The following is an 18,946-nucleotide window of genomic DNA, read 5'->3' on the forward strand; positions in this document are numbered from 1 at the left end:
GAGCACATAGCCAAGGGTAACCCCAGAGCGTCACATGGTGTGACCCAAAAGTACACACACACACACACACACACACACACACACACACACACACATCCTAAAAAATTTTTATAGAAAAGTGTTGTGTTTTTTTTGCGGGGGGGGGGTGGGGTGGGGGACACACCTGGAGGCACTCAGGACTTACTCCTGGCTCTGCGCTCAGAAATCGCTCCCAGCAGGCTCGGGGGACCATCTAGGATGCTGGGGATCGAACTCAGGTTGGTCCCAGGTCAGCTGTGTGCAAGGCAAACACCCTATCTGCTGTGCTATATCACTCCAACCTAAAAAGAGAGTATTTTTGACAAAAATTACAGCACCCACTAAACCACAGAAGTGATCATGTGTGCTTTGGAACTGAATGGGAGAAAGGGCTGAGATGTCTGTAGCATTCAGTGTTATCCCCAGCAAAGTGATGCCTATCTTTAGGGCTTAGTTTAGGGATGCCCCATCTTCAAGGGTTACTTAGGGATGGAAAAGAAAAATCTGCTTGGTGTAATTCTCAATATTGACAGCAGAGGGCAGCAACCACAGGCGTTTGGAATATTTCCCACCAGGACCCTGGAGTAACATTCCTAAGAGGCACTTAAGGTTCTGCCTTCACCAACAGACAGTCGCTAGTACAGATGGCTGGGAAATAAAACTAGCCCTGATTTGGTGGTTCAATCACAGATCCATCTTCTCACAGAGGGAAGTACGAGGCGAGGCAGCAGGGATGTCTTCATCCCCCCTGGTAAAAGAATAACTCAAGCACCTAGAGTTGAAAGAACAGTTTATTTATATTATGCCAGTGAATTTTCTTTTTTTTTTTAAACTTATTTCTTTATTGACTGATTGATTGATTGGTTGGTTTCTGGGCCACATCCAGCAGCACTCAGGGGTCAGTCCTGGCTCTGCACTCAGAAATCACCCCTGGAAGGCTTGGTGGACCATATGGGATGACAGGAATCGAACCAGGTCCCTCCTGATTCAGCCACATGCAAGGCAAACACCCTACTGCTGTGCTATCTCTCTGGCCCCACCAATGAATTTTTTTTAATAGCCTGAAGATGTTGTCATTAGTATTACCAGTCACATCTGAGAAAGTATGTCTAAAAGCACATGGCATATGTTACCATACTAGGTGAGAGAGAGAGAGAGAGAGAGAGAGAGAGAGAGAGAGAGAGAGAGAGAGAGAGAGAGAGAGAGAGAGAGAGAGAGAGAGAGAGAGAGAGAGAGAGAGAGAGAGCAAATAAACCCTTGTGCTCTCTGGTAAAAAAAATTCTGTTAGTCTCTTTGTTCAAGGTAAGATATAGAATGTTTAGATGCTAATCTTTTCTTTTAAAGCACACACTTTAAGACATGGGCCACAGAGATAGTACCAGGAATAAAGTACTTATCTTGCATCTGTTTAGTTCTCAGCACCACAAATAGTCCCTTGAGCACTTCCAAAGTGATCTCTGTGCACACTGCCAGGAGTAAGCCCTGATCACTCCCAGATATAGCCCACAACAGCCCCTCCATCCAAAATAAAAACAAGGTATGGCAGGGAAAAAATGTTTGGTTTTGCTGGAGCAGCATAACTTAAAGTCTGGCCCTCTGGCTAGAATTGATTTATGGAGTGTCAGTTCTGCGTCTACAACAAAATGAAACTAAGAGTAAGTTGATAAAGTAATGTTATGTCTATAGAATCTAATGATTAAACCTTGGTTGGTGAGGCCAGAGCGATAGCTAGCAGATAGGGCCTTTGCATTGCAGACAGCCAACTGGGTTCAATCCGCATCATCCCATATGGTCCCCTGAGCATGCCAGGAGTAATTTCTGAGGGCAGAGGTTGGAGACTCTTGAGTGCCACTTGGTGTGGTTCCAAAACCAAAACAAACAAAAAATACATGAGTTTGTATTTGTCTGTTGATTTCCTTTAACCAGTAATTCCTAGTTCTGATATTGGAGAAAAGTTCAGTCCACAAATGATTAAATGTGTAGAATTCCAGTTTTATAACCGTGATTCTTCAAAAGGTTGTTTAAAAAGAAATGTAGAATTCAACAGAAAAACAGGCAAGTTTGTAGGATCTTAGTCTTAGAGTTTGTAGAAAAAGAACATTCAGCCCGATTATTAAAATAAGGAAGATTAACCCCCTTTATATCTATCCTCCCACAGGTTTCATGAATAGTCATGATTAAAACAAAGTGAAGAAGGGGGTGAATGCAAGGGGAGGAGTGTATGGAGGATGGATGAAAAGAGAGAAGAGGAGGAGAAGCGAGAGATCTTGGTAAAGAGGACTCTTTCTCCTCTTGGCCTTGGGCCAGTTCACTGCAAAATAGACAGGAAGTGCACAAAATTAAGAAGAAGCAGATGGCATATGAAATTTTTGTATAGCCTCTTTTGTTTGGTCTTGTTTTTTTTTCTAATACATTTTTGCATGTTTGAGACAACGCATATAACAAACCAGACTTCCAGATGAATTTAACTCTAGTTAATCACCACACACAAAAAAAAACCTGATTTTCTGCTGAAAGATGATCCCTGAGCCACACTGTAGCTCTGACATCACAGTTGCTTTTTTAGAATATAAAAAAAAAAATTCTTCTAGACTTGACATGTCTCAGAAAAACAAATCATCAAACCAACAAAAGAACTTGTTAAGACAGTAAAAGAATGTTTTAAATGGGGCATAGAGTTTGTTAGAATCAAAAAAGGGAGAAAGATGGGTTCTTTATTCTTTGCTAGGTTTCTCCTTTCCCAGGGAGTTCATGTCTGGATTGGGGGACCCCCACTCACTCTTGTGTAAACACAGGAAAGCTGCTTATCCTGATGGCATGAGAGATTTCATCAGGAGAAATTTCCAGCTTTCCCAAATCTCTCCTTCTTTGCTCCTACTCTATATTTAAATGGCATTTCTTGGGCTCAAGAATGGCTCCTATTATCACCAGATGGATAGTTTAGAGAATAGAATGGTTTTCTTGCATTCAGCTGACCTTGGTTCATTCCCTGGAATTCCATATGGTGCCAGGAGTAACCCCTGAGCACTTTCAGGTGTGACCCCCAAATTGAAACAAAACAAAAGTATGCCAGGAAGGATCCATATATTTGAGCAACATAATCAGCCATGGTGGCTGTGTGTGAATTCATCAGAGGCCCTCTGGAGAACTTGATTGGAAATGGGGGTGAGAGGGTTCTGAGTATCCACCTTCCTCATCCTCAACCAACATCTTGAGGCCACTCTATGCCTCACCCTGGGAGCAACTCCCACCTCTCACAGAAGAGACCCAAAGGGTCCAGAAAACCATCCAGACATGTGACACTTTAGATGCATCTACTGGGTAGCAAGGGGCTCAGAAGGAAGTTGATTCCGAAGGAAAATGAGGATGTGGAGAATTTGGTCAAAGACTGAGTAGAGGGTGGCGCAGCAGGAGCCTGAATCTCTGCACCCAACACTGGGGCTGTGTGTGTGCAACCTATGTGGTTCCTGTGGAGATGGAGTCAGGGTTTACTCTGGTTTGATTTCCAACCTGCATCCAAACCAACGTTGTATATTTATTTTTATATGTATTTGGTTTGGGGGGTCACACCCAGCAATATTCAGGGATCACTTTTGGTGGTACTTGGGGACCATCTGTAGGTCACATGCAAGTTAAGTAAATGCCTTCCCCACTACACTATCTATTGTTCCAGCCCTGAAATGGGGAACTCTGGGTAGTGGGTGATATGCTCTACCTCACGGTGTTAGAATCTCTTTTTGTCATTGGGTTGAGAACAGGGACACCTGCAGGATATGGGGATCTGCTGGGAGCCATCATGGAAACTCAAGGATTCCATCAACCACGTTTCCGCTTCCGGCTGCAGAGAGCCTAAAGCTGTGATGGTTACCTGTCATGTATAGACACACCTGCCAGGATTGAACTACCTGTTCATCAACAAGCCCTTACCTGGTTATCCCACTTGGAGACATGAGCCACCTGCCTGAGTCACCCCACAACAGCTCCCTAGATCAGCCCCATGTCCAGAGGCTGCAGAATTACTCAAACTGGCCCATCATGAACCCATTTGTCCAGTCTGGCCTGTACCTTCTATGTAGAACACCCCCAGGAGTATTTTGCCTACTATTCCTCTGTTCCTGGCCACCCTGCTGCTCTTCCATGGCCTTTCCCAGGGGGTCTTTCTTTGGGGATGTGAACTTAAGCAGCCATCTTTTTCGGGTCTCATTGACCTTGCCCCTCACGACCTTTGTCACAAGCCTATATTTACCACATAGAGATGATGATGACCTTTGCCAGGCAACAGAGAGACGAGTTGACAAGTGGTCAGATTGCAGACCCATGTTAGGGGATCCAACAGGTTTGGGGTTCTCATTAGACATGGGGATTGTCCAGAGACTTGGGATATGGGAATGAGTCAGTGGAAGCAAACCCCTCACAGGACCAGGACAGCAGGTTGAATGGTTAAGTTTAGACATCGAGTGACGGCCACTGCTGTGGTCAGTTATGACTCAAACACATTATCATTAATTCTGGCTCCAAACCCTACTTTCCTTGCCCGATCTTTGACTGTGGAGCCAACCCCAGGAGCAAATGGGGTTTTTGCTTTGCCCTCTGCTGTGGCCCTTTCCTTAGATGCATGTGCCAGAGGGACTTAGCAGAGCACAGGGCTTTATGGGCTGCTTCCCAGGACCTCCATAGGCCATGTTGGCACCTAGTAGGCAGTACAAGATGCCTCTTCTCGGGACTTTGTCAATTGTGCTGCAAGTTCCAAGGGGAGTACCTGGGGCCAATTCTCAGCGCATCCTGTGGATATAACTACTCAGCAAACTCTCATCAGAGTCAAGGCTGTAACCTCATCAGCTAATCTATACCTCAACCTTGGAGAGTATGTGAGGGTCCCATTCTTCTAGACTTCCCTTCCTCCCCAATGCTATGAATTTCACTTTCAGGAGCTAAGGCCCTTCACTATAACTGCTAGTTCTGTATTCTTTTTTTTCCTTTGGGTCACACCCAGTGGCACTCAGGGGTTACTTCTGGCTCTGTGTTCAGAAACTGCTCCTGGCAGGTTCGGGGGACCATATGGGATGCTGGGAATCAAACCCAGTCTGTCTGGGGTTGGCCGTATGCAAGGCGAATGCCCCACAGCTATGCTATCGTTCAGGCCCCCTATTTTCTCCTTCTCTCCCTCCCTCCCTTCCATCCTACCTTCCTTCCTTCCTTCCCTCCCTTCCTTCCTTCCTTCCTTCCCTCCCTTCCTTCCTTCCTTCCTTCCCTCCCTCCCTCCCTCCCTTCCTTCCTTCCTTCCTTCCTTCCTTCCTTCCTTCCTTCCTTCCTTCCTTCCTTCCTTCCTTCCTTCCTTCCTTCCTTCCTTTCTTTCTTTCATCACACCTGGCAGCATTCAGGGGTTACTCCTGGCTCTATGCTCAAAGATTGCTCCTGGCAGGCTCGGGGGATCATATGGGATGCCGGGATTCGAACCATTGTCCTTCTGCATGCAAGGCAACCAACTGCCCTACCTTCATGCTATCTCTTTGGCCCTAGTTCTGTATTCTTGAGCTTTCAGTAGTCTCACTTGCCAATCAGTTCTCCTCTATCACTGTCTAAAAGGCAATTACTTTGTCCCTGTTCCAATTTTTACCTGGGTTCTGTCTCTGAATGGAGCCCTGCACTCAGAGAGTCATCAGCAACAAAAGGTAATTTCAAGTGAACAGCAAGAAGAGTCTAGCCAATAGCATATGTAGTTGATAAAGTCATAGTTTGAATGTTATAAGTAGTCTATACTATCTTCTTTGCTAACAAATACTATCTTTATGGTAATAAAGTAAGCTAGGAAAAGGAAAAGGTTGTGGAGAAAAGATAAGGCCAAGAAAACACGTTGATAGTTCTCCTGGTTTTCTTGATTCCTTGTCTATGTGTCTGTAGGTACATGGACCCACACAGCTCACTCTCATGGTGTCCAGAGGCCAGTACAATATTATGATGAAGAAACTGCCTGCTTGTGCAATTAAGGAAGTGGTGGGAGTTATGATCACTGCCCTGCTGAAGTGGGAGTGCCTGAGCTGCTAACAAGCAATTGAGATTTATGCGCCAGGCCCTGCTGAGACACCCCTGCACAGTCCATCTGAAGTAATGAAGGAAAAGCCCAGCATCCTAACAGGGGAAACAGCCTGGACCAGGGACAGAAATTGAGGGAAAGTACCAGAAGTTTGTGAGCCCAGGAAAGTAGGCACTGGGAATAAAAGAGGAAGCCTGTTTCCTTTTGCCAGCTGCTGTGAGCAGTGCCATCTTTGACTGTCCCTGTCCTATTTATATATTTTGGGGGGGGGCCGCACTGGTGGCTCTCAAGAGTTACTCCTGGCTCGATGCTCATAACCTACTCCTGGCAGGTTCAGGAGACCATATGGCAGGGGTCTCAAACTCAATTTACCTGGGGGCCACAGGAGGCAAAGTCGGGGTGAGGCAGGGCCGCATAAGGGATTTCACTTACCGAATATTCACAATAAAAAATCGCATTAGTAAGAAAAGAAATTGCATTAAACATTTGCATACCCCGAGCAGTTCCATTCGGGGTATGCAAATGTTTAATGCGATTTTTTTCTTACTAATGCGATTTTTATTGCGAATAATCGCGAATACTGCGATAGTTAAACGCTGGCCAAGGGCCACAAAATGTTGTATGGAGGGCCGTGAATGGCCTCGACCTGCGATATGCCATATGGGATGACAGAGGATTAAACTTAGGTCCGACATGTGCGAGGCAAATGCCCTCCCTGCTATATTATCACTCACCCCCCCATTATATATTTTTAAACATTTCTGTAATTCTTCAAGACCATAAAATTCTGCCACAGAATTGAGGCTCACTGAGAAACAGTTAATATGAGATGCCCAAAGCAAATGGCCAAACCCTAAACTCAGATGAGCCATACCACTCTGTAGGGTCCTTATACTCTTTGTAACTTTGTTCTTATCAAATTGATAAGGAATGCAAGGAGTCATTTAGAGACTATACAAAGACTCCATTTTCCAATTAAACCCCCCACAAAATGAGCCTTATTAATTCAGTCCTATGCTAAAGTCCTCAACATGTTGGGACTTCCTTCTTTTTATGCCTCTACTTTTCTTTTTCTTTTTTCTTTTTCTTTTTGGTTTTTTGGGCCACACCCATTTGACACTAAGGGGTTACTCCTGGCTATGCACTCAGAAATCGCCCCTGGCTTGGGGGGACCATATGGGACACCGGGGAATCGAACCGAGGTCCGTCCTAGGCTAGTGCTTGCAAGGCAGACACCTTACCTCTAGCGCCACCTTCCCGGCCCCATGCCTCTACTTTTCAATAAACTTTTCTATCTTCTAACTCTTAGTTTGAACATCTTTATCACTCAGTATCTTCATTCTTGAAGATATTGAGAACTCTGGAAATCACAGACCAACACAGCGCCCCACTGTCACCATTCTGCATCAGGAATTGATCTCTTGCTGCAGAAAACACTTGCAGAGGGTTCAGTCCCAAAGACCAGGTCCAGACTGGAGACCAGACAACCTGGGTCTGAATCTCAGCACTGCACATCCACATCTGTGAACCCCAACCAGGGGTTTGCTTCTTGTTGCATCTATAAAAGGCTTTCTTCAGATTCACCTACGGGTGTAGGCATATATGTGTGAGTAACATATGTGTGTAACATGTGTGCAAGCATGAAAGGAATTATGTGTGAGTGTATGTATGGTGTGAGTCGGGGCATGTGTATGGCCAGTGATTATGTATATAAGTGTGTGTGTGTGTGTTTACCCCTGAATAACTGCTGGAAGAAATGAGGGAACTAAGAAAATATGAAGATTACTGGGTAATTTACTGACATACAGGAAGCTGAGGACAATGTGTTCTCCATCAGGAGTTTGAAAGTTTTTCCCCTTAGCATCCTTTCTAAATCATCATATTTGAAGTGAAAGATATGTCTTTTGTTTGTTTGTTTGTGTTAGGGTGACACCCGGCAGCGCTCAGGGGTTACTCCTGACTCTATGCTCAGAAATGGCTCCTGGCAGGCTCGGGGGACCATATGGGATGCTGGGGTTCAAACCACCGTCCTTCTGCATGCAAGGTAAATGCCCCACCTCCATGCTATCTCTCCGGCCCCAGATATGTCTTTTCCTAAGCAGGAATAATGGAAGCCAAGTCTTTAGAAATGCCCTTATCGAAGGTCTACCCGGGTGGTAGTTGAAACTCAGTGAGGAGGTCCTACTGGAGTACAGGAAGCTTCTGGCAGCCACACTGCAGGTAAGTGTGGTTAGGAGTTCCTGGTTTTGTTTTTCTGTAGTCTGGATTGTAGACACAGCATTTACTTATAGACCCAGCAGACTGAGAGGCTTCCTGGGGCTGGAGAGGGCGGGGTAGGCAGAGAAACTGTAGTTTGACTTCGGAAGAAGAAGGTAATCATGAGAGAGAGAGAGAGAGAGAGAGAGAGAGAGAGAGAGAGAGAGAGAGAGAGAGAGAGAGAGAGAGAGAGAGAGAGAGAGAGAGAGAGAGAGAGAGAGAGAGAGAGAGAGAGAGAGAGAGAGAGAGAGAGAGAGAGAGAGAGAGAGAGAGAGAGAGAGAGAGAGAGAGAGAGAGAGAGAGAGAGGAAAACAAACAACTGGTTGAGTCATTTGACCTCTTCACCTTCCTTTTATGAAGAGTGGGGGAGGGCACACCCAGAAGGCTGGGGATGAACCCAAGTCAGCTGCATGCAAGGCAAAGTGCCCTACTCACTGTATTGTTGCCCTACCCATTGCGCATTATCTCTGGCCCCTCTTTGAAATATTTTAAAGGCTCTAGATTCAAAGGTTTCTTTCCTGCTTGAGAAGCTGTTCTGAGATGATCCACTGGCTCTCTGACTGAAAGTAAAGAATGATTCCTAGCTCACCAGAGGCAGCAACTGAGGTTTATAGAGGCACCATGATGTCATTTCCCCCAAATCCTCCAGCCAGTCGAAGGGGCATCCCCTAAAGCTCAGGCCTCTGGGCTGTGGTCTCTGCAGCTAAGGAGCATTCAAGGCAAATCACAAGCAATAAGTTATTTCTGTACATGGCTAGGAAACCAAGAGGGAAGCAGCAAGCAAGTCCTGGCTTACCAGGCTGCCCACATCTGCAGAGAAAGCAGGCTGAGTGGTCCATGAAAAGCAGCTGGAAACATAGGACTGAACCCATGGCAGATGAGATCAGAGCCTGAGACAGGGGCAAGGGGGAGATAATAATATCTGGGTTTTCTGTATTTTGTGAAAGTTTTCCAGACAATTCACTTTTTTGTTGTTTGTTTGGGGTTTTTTTGTTTGTTTGTTTGGGGAGCCATACCCACCTGGCAGTGCTCAAAGGTTACTCCTAGCTCTGCACTCAGAAATCACTCTGGGCTGGCTCTAGGCACCATATGGAATGCGAGGAATCAAACCCAGGTAGGCAAATACCCTTCCTGCTGTGCTATTCCTCTGCACCCTAACCCCTCTTTTCAGGCAATTCTAAGCTGCAGCCAGGGCTGAGTTCTAGAATATGATTCTTTTTTTGTTTGTTTGTTTTGTTTTTTTGGGGGGCCACACCCGGTGATGCTCAGGGGTTACTTCTGGCTATGCGCTCAGAATCGCTCCTGACTTGGGGGACCATATGGGATGCTAGGGGATCAAACTGTCCTAGGTTAGCATGTGTAAGGCAAACACCTTACCACTTGCACCACCGCTCCAGCCCCTAGAATATGATTCTTAATAATGTGGGAAAAGATGGGCGATAAAGACCTCCCCTAGAGTCCATTTCTGCAGGCAAATGTCCTAGAAGGTTGACTGGAGCCAGCACAGAATTTAGGAACTGTGGGTCTGAAACAGAACTGAGAACTTTCCTTAAACAAAGTTCCCCCCAAGGAAGCTGCTACCATTGACCCTGCACTGAGAGCCACTGACATAGGAGCAATTTTTTTCCACATGGCCTGTCCCCAGTGTGTCTGTGGAAACCTCTGCAGAAGACTGGGGGTGTCCAGGTGGGGATCGAAGATGTTCTTCAGAAACCGAGCAACAAAACCTGAGAGCATAGAGTTTCTTTCCATGGGTGCAGTCTCTGCCACTGGGAGAAAGCCAGAGCAAAGGTAGATGCTATTTCCTTTCTTAGCTGAGAATAAAGCCTCTAGAACATTCTAGAATGAGTTTGTCTCTGGATGTGATCCCTCTAAGGCCAACCAGTGGTCTGTTATCAGGCACCATGGCGAGTGAGAAGAGCAGAGTAAGAGCTGCAAGTGAGGGGCCGGAGAGATAGCATGAAGGTAAGGCCTTTGCCTTTCATGCAGAAGGTCCGTGGTTCAACTCCCGGCGTCCCATATGGTCCCCCGTGCCTGCCAGGAGCGATTTCTGAGCATAGAGCCAGGAGTAACCCCTGAGCACTGCCGGGTGTGACCTAAAAATAAAAAAAAAATAAAAAAATAAAAAAAAAAAGAGCTGCAAGTGAAGTAGCTCAGGAGCCCGCAGGGGCCTTTCCCCCACTTCACCTTATAGGGTAACTGCCAGCATGCCAGCCCCAGCAGGACTGGGAGGACTCACTGACCTCAGAGGAAAGGCAGCAGAGTCCTGGAAGGGCCAGGGGTGGAGCCCGGAGTACACTGCCTCTGTGGCGCCCCAAATTCCATTCCCTGAAGATAAACTAAGTCTGGGGAACAGGCAAGGCCTCAGTGACTGAGAGGAAAGAGAGGTTCAGATCCCAGAGAGGGCCAGGAGACTGGAGTGAGAAATGCCAGGATGGTTGGAGTGGGTGGATGGTGGCAGGGACATATGTGATGGATGGTCCATAAAAGCATCTCCCGGGTGACCCCTGAGATGTAAGTAGACAAGAACCACCACAGACACTCAAGTCCAGACTGTGTCTCACCCAATCAGGTGGCCAAGTACACGCTGGCCTGGCATGGCCTCTAAGGGGAAAACTCACAGCCCCCTCTATTTCTCCATACCACCCCATACCTCCTCCCCAGCAGGACAAAAGTGATGCTGATTGGCTCTCCAAAATGATGCTGAGTGCCTGGGTACACTGGGGTAAGAAGGGAGGCTGGTGTCAATCTCCATGGCCCAAGAACTTTATTTATTTACTTAGTTCTTTTGGGCCATTCCTAACAGTACTCAAAGATTACTCCTCGTTCTGCATTCTGGATTCATTCTGGACCATGCTCCACATATCTGATGCCAGGGATAGAACCCAAGTTAATCACATGCAAGGGAGCTGCTGTACTTTCTCTCTGGTCTGACTTCAGGAGCTCTAAAATTAGTTCACCAGACTGGAGTACAGTAGGGAAGTACAGTACAATAGGGAAGGCACTTATTTTGCATAAAGCCAACTCTGGCTCGACAGTTCAATGCCCAGAAAGGCCCATTTCCTGCCTCATATAAATAATAAAAAATGGCTCAGTTGGTAAATTTCCTGCTTTTTCTAGAGCATCACATTGTTAAAGCATCACTTTTTTGGGGGGTTTCTTTTGGGACCACACTTGACAGTGTTCAGAGATTATTTCTGCCCCTGTGCTCAGTGGTGATTGCCAGCGATGTCAGAGAACCATATGTAGTGCTGTGGCTTGAATCCAAGGTCGGTCATGTGCAATCCAAGTGCCCTAACTGCCCTGAATGATTTTTAAAGGACCAGTTAAATGCATTCACTTTATTACACAAACATTGCCACCTGGTACTTAGGGCCTTGAACTGTTTCAGTGCCAATTTCAAGTGCAGACTTATTTGATTAAAGACATGACAAAGCATACGTTTTGGTTTTGATTTTTTTGCTTATTTGTTTGGGGGACACAGACCTGGTAATGCTTAGGGGTTACTCAAGGCTCTGAACTCAGAAGTTACTGATGGCAGCCTCTGGGGACCATATGAGATGCTGGATCTAACCCATGTCAGTTGTGCGCAAAGCTAGCCCCTTACCCACTGTGCTATTGCTCGGTCTTGAAAGCGTATTATTTGAAGGCTGTAGGTTTGGTCTCCCAGGCTGATGTGGACAAATGGGAAAATGCAGTCAAAGAACAGAACAGAACAGAGCCAGTGTCCAGGCTATGGGATGTCTACACGTATGCTCAGTGACCTGGGGGGGGGGGGAGGGAAGGTTTGGGGCTGGGGGATGAGGCTCTGGGTAGATGGAAGAGAGAGCTGAGTGGGCAGGATGGAAGCCATTTTTACTGCCATGGAACAAACACCTCTCTCTACTGAGTGGACTTATTTATTTTTTATTTATGTTTACGTTTTTCCATTTTTTGTTTGGGAGCCACACCCAGCAATGCTCAGGAGTTACTTCTAACTCTGCTCAAAGATCAGTCCTACAAGAGGTCATGAGATTATATGTGGTGCCAGAGATTGAATGACTTACCTGCTGTACAGTCGATCTGGTTATTACTTATTTTTTAAGCATCTACTCATGCTCAAAATCTCCTCCTGGTGTAGTGGTTACTTCATTCCCAGAAGTACTGGGGGACCCCTGATGTTGGGAATTGAATCCAGCTCTGCTGCATGCAAAACATGACCCAGCCCAGTGAGCTCTCTCCTGCTGACTTATCACAATTGCATCTTTTGCCTAAAAATTGGTTCCAGTGATACAAAAACCCAGGTGTTTGTTTACCTGAAGCTGATTCTTCTGATTTCCACACAGCTATGTTTAAAAAACTGCATTGGAGAGCCAGAACAATAGTACAGCAAGTAGTGTGTTTGCTTTGCATATGACCAACCTGGGTTTGACCCCTGGCATTCCATAGGTCCCCTGAAACTGCCAGGATCGATTTCTGAGCACTGAAGCAGAAGTAACCCCTGAGCTGGGTATGACCCCAAAAACAAACAACAACAACAAAACTGCATTGAAACACAGACTTTTTGTTTTCGGGCCACACCGGTTTGATGCTCAGGGGTTACTCCTGGCTAAGGCACCCCTGGCTTCGGGGTACCATATGGGACGACGGGGTCCTTCCTTGGCTAGCGCTTGCAAGGCAGACACCTTACCTCAAGCGCCACCTTGCCAGTCTCTGAAACACAGACTTCTAAAGAGAAGGGTTTTGATACCCAGGAAAGTTTATTAGATTTCAAAGCATCTATTTCAAACTAGTTTAAATGATGTTTCACAATATGATTTTTGTTTGCTTTTAGTGCTCAATGGCTACACCTGGCAGAGTTCTGGGGACCATGTGAGGCTGAAGATAGGACCTGGACTCCAGCATACAAAGCATATGCTTCAGTTTTTGAAGCCATCTCCTAAGTTTAAGCCTCATGCCAAGCAGTCCTGTTACATCCAGGGTTGGAAGTGGCTGGATTCTCTACTTTGCATGCCATGAATATCTCTGCATGCAAGAAAGCTGTTGCACCATTTCTTTCTTTTCTTTTTTTTTCTTTTTTTGGTCACACCTGGTAGCGCTCAGGGGTCACTCCTGGCTCTACGCTCAGAAATCACTCCTGGCAGGCACAGGGAACCATATGAGATGCCAGGATTCAAACCACTGACCTTCTGCATGCAAGGCAAATGCCTTACCTCCATGCTATCTCTCTGGCCCCCACCATTTCTTGCAATAATATGCTTTTCCTGTGGGAATCATATTTGCAAATATACAAACCAATACACAATATTACAAAGTCAACAGGTTGTGTTGGTATATCACCCTCTGATTTTTTTAATGGTGATAGGAATAATGTATGGGCTTTTGTTTTTAAATGGAATATTAAATAACAAGATTTGGTGGCCGTCTAATGATTTCCATGCTTTCTAAGAAGTAAAGGGAGTTTAGTATACTGCTAAATGGCAGGTTTGCTCTTGGAGGATCCACTGTCAACTTTATTTTGTTCTATTTGTGGTTCCGCAGCCATGGATTCCACGACCAGAGACATGAGGGTTGAGTAAATATGAAAATGTAGCTATAATTGCTATATATATGGGACTTGAAAGTCGCTGAATTTAGCTATGGAGGAGAACATAGCCCTGTAACCAATCTCCATGGAGAATAAGGGGTGACTATTATTTAGTTTCTGGTGAGTCCAGACCTAGCCCTGTGCTGTTGAAGAGCATCTGTATGTGCTAAGATCCAATAGTAGGATCAGAAAATAAAGTTTCTATTGGTGATGAAGCTAAAAACTGTATTTCATAACTGAAGCTTGAACTTCAGTAAGAGACAAAGTCAAGATACATTCTTTTTCAGGGACAAGAGAGAACTTGGGGGTCCTGGACACATGCCTTGTATAAAAGAGACCCTGGCTTTGATCCCTGGCACAACATGGCACCCTGGGCACTGCAACTGTACCCCCAGTGCCCCTGTATCACTGGGTCTGAGAGTTTGACATTGCCAGTCCTTGGCATTGAACCCTTTGGGTATCATCAGGAATGACCCCCCCCCCCCAATTCTTGGCAGTGTTTGGGAAACCTCTCTCAGTGCATTTTCATCAAGTTTCAAAATTCCTTGAACTCAGAGACCAGAGATATAGTCTAAGCCTCGGCTCAATTCCACACAGCCCATGGTCCCTGGAGGGCCCTAAGGAGCCTGAACACCATTAAGTAGGGTCTCCTCTGCTTAGGCAAATTAAGGAGGGTGCAGGCCTGCCACACTGGCACCTACTGCTGAGAGTGAGGTGGGAGCACCTTCCCTTCCACACTTCACAGATGGGCAATCCCGCTCAGAGCAAGGTAGAGAACATGTTCTCAGAGGAGACCACTCAGCTTGTTGCAAGAGGTGCTAAGAATGCACAGGCAAGAGAAGCATGGTGTGGAGCTAGTTAATGGTTTCATGTGTGTCTGCCTGTATGCTTATGTCGGTGTGTGCCTGTGTTGCTGTGTATTTGTGTCTGTGTGTTTAAATATCTGTGTAGGCAGTAGTATGTTTGTGAATGTGTGTATCTATGTGTTTCTGTGTGTGCATGCCTCTGTGTATACCTATGTCTCTGTGTGTCTCTGTGCCTGTGTGCATGTGTCTGCATATGTGTCTATGGGCATCTGTGTCAGTGTGTACAGCTATGCGTGTCTCTGTGTGTCCATACCATATCTGTGTCTGCATGTGCATATATGTGTCTATATGCCTTTATGGATCTTGTGTGTATCTCTGTGTGTCTGTGTGTGAGTAGATATGTGTATTCTGTGTCTGTGTCTTTGTGTCTGTGTGTGACAGTGCAGGTCGGGATAGCAGGGTGGAGATGGAGAGCAGAGGACATAGCTTTTCTCCCCATCTTACCAGCAAACTACCACACCTAGGACCTGCATTGTAAATGCCACAGTTCATAAACTACTAAAGCAAATCTGAACCTATCCTATGATTTTAGAAAAATGGCAGCATAGGGGCTGGAGAGATAGCATGGAGGTAAGGCATTTGCCCTTCATGCAGGAGGTCATCGGTTCGAATCCCGGTGCCCCATATGGTCCCCCCGTGCCTGCCAGGAGCAATTTCTGAGCCTGGAGCCAGGAATAACCCCTGAGCACTGCCGGGTGTGACCCAAAATCCACAAAAAAAAAAAAAAAAAAATGGCGGCATAATTCCTGGCTTATTTATAAAACAAAGTTGAGAGAGAAAGAAAAAAAAAACATCATGGAGAAATTCCCAGTCACTGGTAGAACACCATGTTCAAGATTGCAAGTGTCCTAAGTGCTCTGAAAGGCAACAGTGCCAAGGAGGCTGGTCTCCAGGCCTCTTGGCTAGGAAAACTCAGAAGCAGCAGCCCTGGGCAGGGCTGGCTCATGCTGTGTGGATGGCACTTGGACAAGAACCTCCCTACTGCTCTTTCCAGAAGCTCTCGGACTTTTCTAGGGACTGCTAAGGTGTGAAGTGTCTGCCACAGTGACCTGGTGAAGCAGCCACTACCCATTCGGACTTTTCTAGGGACTGCTAAGGTGTGAAGTGTCTGCCACAGTGACCTGGTGAAGCAGCCACTACCCATTCTCTATTGCCAAAGCAGGTGGGTGATGAATGCCTCCATCACAGAGCGACCCAGGAAGGAGCAGAGAATATGGCTTAAGCTTTGTGCAGCTGGCTCTTTCTGATGCTTTATTCCTTTTGAGTGAGGGAAGTACAGCTCTTAATTGCCATGTGTGTCCAACATCACAGAGGGCAGAAAGCGAGGCCATCCATGAGTCCCATTGGGCAGCTGGATGGTTCCATTAGACACAGTTGAGCAGTTAGTAAAGACACTCCTGTCAATATTCAAGTGAACCTCAGGAAAGTGAACTGCAAGGACATGAGATACCCCAAAACTGGAGAATTCCAAAATTGTTTCCCACAATCTAATGTGTGATCAGCATATTGTTTGGACAAGACACATACATGCACACACACACACACACACACACACACACACACACCCCACATCACATCGCTTTCACTTCCAGTTCCAATGTTTAATGATCTAAAAGCAAAAACCACAGAATTACCCTTGTTTTTCTTCATGGGTGCTGATTGATGAGTAAATTACATGCACATCCATGTACACACATAAATCACATCACAGGACCAAAGTGATAGCACAGCAAGTAGGACATTTGCCTTGCAAGTGGCAGAGCAGGGTTTGACTCCCAGCATTCCATATGGTCCCCTGAGCCTGCCTGGAGTAATTTCTGAGCACAGAGCCAGGAATAACTCCTGAGCACCATGGGGTGTGGCCCATAAAACAAAAAACAACCAAACCACAAACACTATCAACACACACACACACACCAGGAATACACACCCAGTCAACACCCTTTGCTGCCTCAAACCCACAAAACTGGACAAATCATAAATCATAAGCTAGAGCAGAGCTTCTCAACCAGGGGCATACTGACCCTGTCCTCGAATATTCCAAGGGGATCATAGATGAAAACCATATAAATGGGTGCCACAGTGTGAGACTAGAGGGTCTACCCTATAGGATAGGGAGATCTTAGCAAGAAAACAAAGTCAGAAACAGGGTCATGGTTTGAAAATATCGCACTGATGGCTTAGGAAAAGGAGCTCGCAAAGGGTGAGGAAATACTTTACCTGCGGCAGGTCTGGGTTTGATTTAGCACAACTGCCCCCCCCAGCACTAATTGCAGTGATCTCTAAACACAAAGCTGGGAACACCCCTGCGCACCTTGGGGTGTGACCCCTAAACCAATAACAGTAACAACAAAAATAATCATCAACAGAAAGAGCTGAGCTCTTCTTGTCAATCTTTATTTTGTTACCTTTATTCCTTTGTCCCACAGTGCAAGTGTGGGTGTCCCATAACACCCAAATAATGATGGCCCCCCGACTCATGGTATGTCTCTACCAGGGGATGCCCTTCCCCTGGGAGGTTGATATTTTACCTCTAGAAAAACATCTGCATTCAACGGTTCCTGTTTTATTTTGCTTCCATAATTTAAAAAAACAAAACAAAAACAAATCTATAATTTATAAGCTATTTTTGCTATCTACATAATATATAAAATATAGACTCTTTATTTTATAACACACATTTTCCCCTTCGATAAATAATTCTGAAATATCTAGCATACATGCCTTGACTTTTTATACATAAGTTTGGTTTTATACATATACGTACATATATATAATATATACTCATGTTCGGAAAAAAAAACACAATAAATATAGACTTGACAAGGAGAAAACCAAACAAATGCGATTTTGGTTGTTAAAAAACAGAAAACGATTGGAAGAGCACCAAGCAACAATCAAAAAGCCAGACTTGCTAGAAGCTTCCATCTCCCCCAAAATATTCAACACAAGTGATGCCTGAAGGAGAAGGAGCAAAGAAACAGCCTTGCATGCAGGTCTTTTGCTTTTATTTAGGTTCTCTATCTGGGATTAGACCAGAATTATGAGCAAGTTGCCTCATTGACAGAGAGAAACCAGGAAATTCCCTCAATCACTAAACCTGGGGAGGAGGCAAGATAACAGAGACCAGACTAAAAAAGAAACTGCCAGCAGTCCTATGAGCTGATACCCTGCCCTCCAGCTGCTTTTATCCTGCTGGAATCACTATCTCTGCAGAAAGGGGGTGCTTGACATTGGGTATAAATGGCACAGCAGCACCCACATGGGCTGGTTGAATGCACAGGCTGCCCTTGGTGGCCCTGTGTGGGTTCTGACACTGAGAAACTATGATGAGGAGAAGGAGACATCTTTGATGTGCTACCCAGAGATAGTGCTGGTTGACATTCATCAGCCAATGTAGACCATTAGGATCCTGAGCCTCTTCCAGAAGCCCTTTTGCTTCCTGGCTCTCTTAAGTTCTGGAGGCTTGTCCCGGTTTGGTGGCCCTGTGTTTTTGACCTGCAGTGGGGAGCATGCCTTCATCACTGTGGTTGGGCATGCCTGCCACCCCCATGGGCACCCCTACAATGCCTGCACACAGTTGTTCAACATCTTCTTCAGTGCCCCTGGCCCCTGGAAAGCAAAAGCTATTGTTCCTTAAAGGCCCCCTACTACTAGGGTCTTTGCCTTGCCTTGAGAATCTCAGGCAGGCAGAACAGATGGGCAGGGGTGAGTAGGAAGACTGCATGAGAGGAAACCTGAGGATGCAGGCAGAGAGAGCAGGTCTCCCCCGGCCTCCCCCAAAGCACCAACCCTGGAAATAGGGGGGCACAGGAGAATTGAAGGTGCCCTGCAGCTCAGTGGCAGGTCTGAGGACTAACTGCAGCTCCACCAGTGGCCAGTGTGGGATCTGGGATGAGTTCATCCTCACAACTCCAGCCCTTCCTCCTTCCTGTCCCAGGGCTAAGGGCAGTAGAGGTCAGGTGGGAGGTCAGAACACAGGCGTTTTAGTAGGCCCGTTGGCTAAGAACCATGACTTGGCTGTCACTCAGCAACCCTTTGATCTGATAGGAAGAGACCAAATAGACTGGATGCAAGTGTACTTCCAAAGCTGGAATGTCACCACAATGCCAACTCCTCCCTTATCAGTAAGGACTGGAGAGATGGCACAGCGGGTTGGACAATTGCCTTACAGGCAATCAATCCCAGGCATCCCATCGGGTCCTC

This window comes from Suncus etruscus, chromosome 18 (assembly GCF_024139225.1).
Source record: "Suncus etruscus isolate mSunEtr1 chromosome 18, mSunEtr1.pri.cur, whole genome shotgun sequence".
Taxonomy (NCBI): domain Eukaryota; kingdom Metazoa; phylum Chordata; class Mammalia; order Eulipotyphla; family Soricidae; genus Suncus; species Suncus etruscus.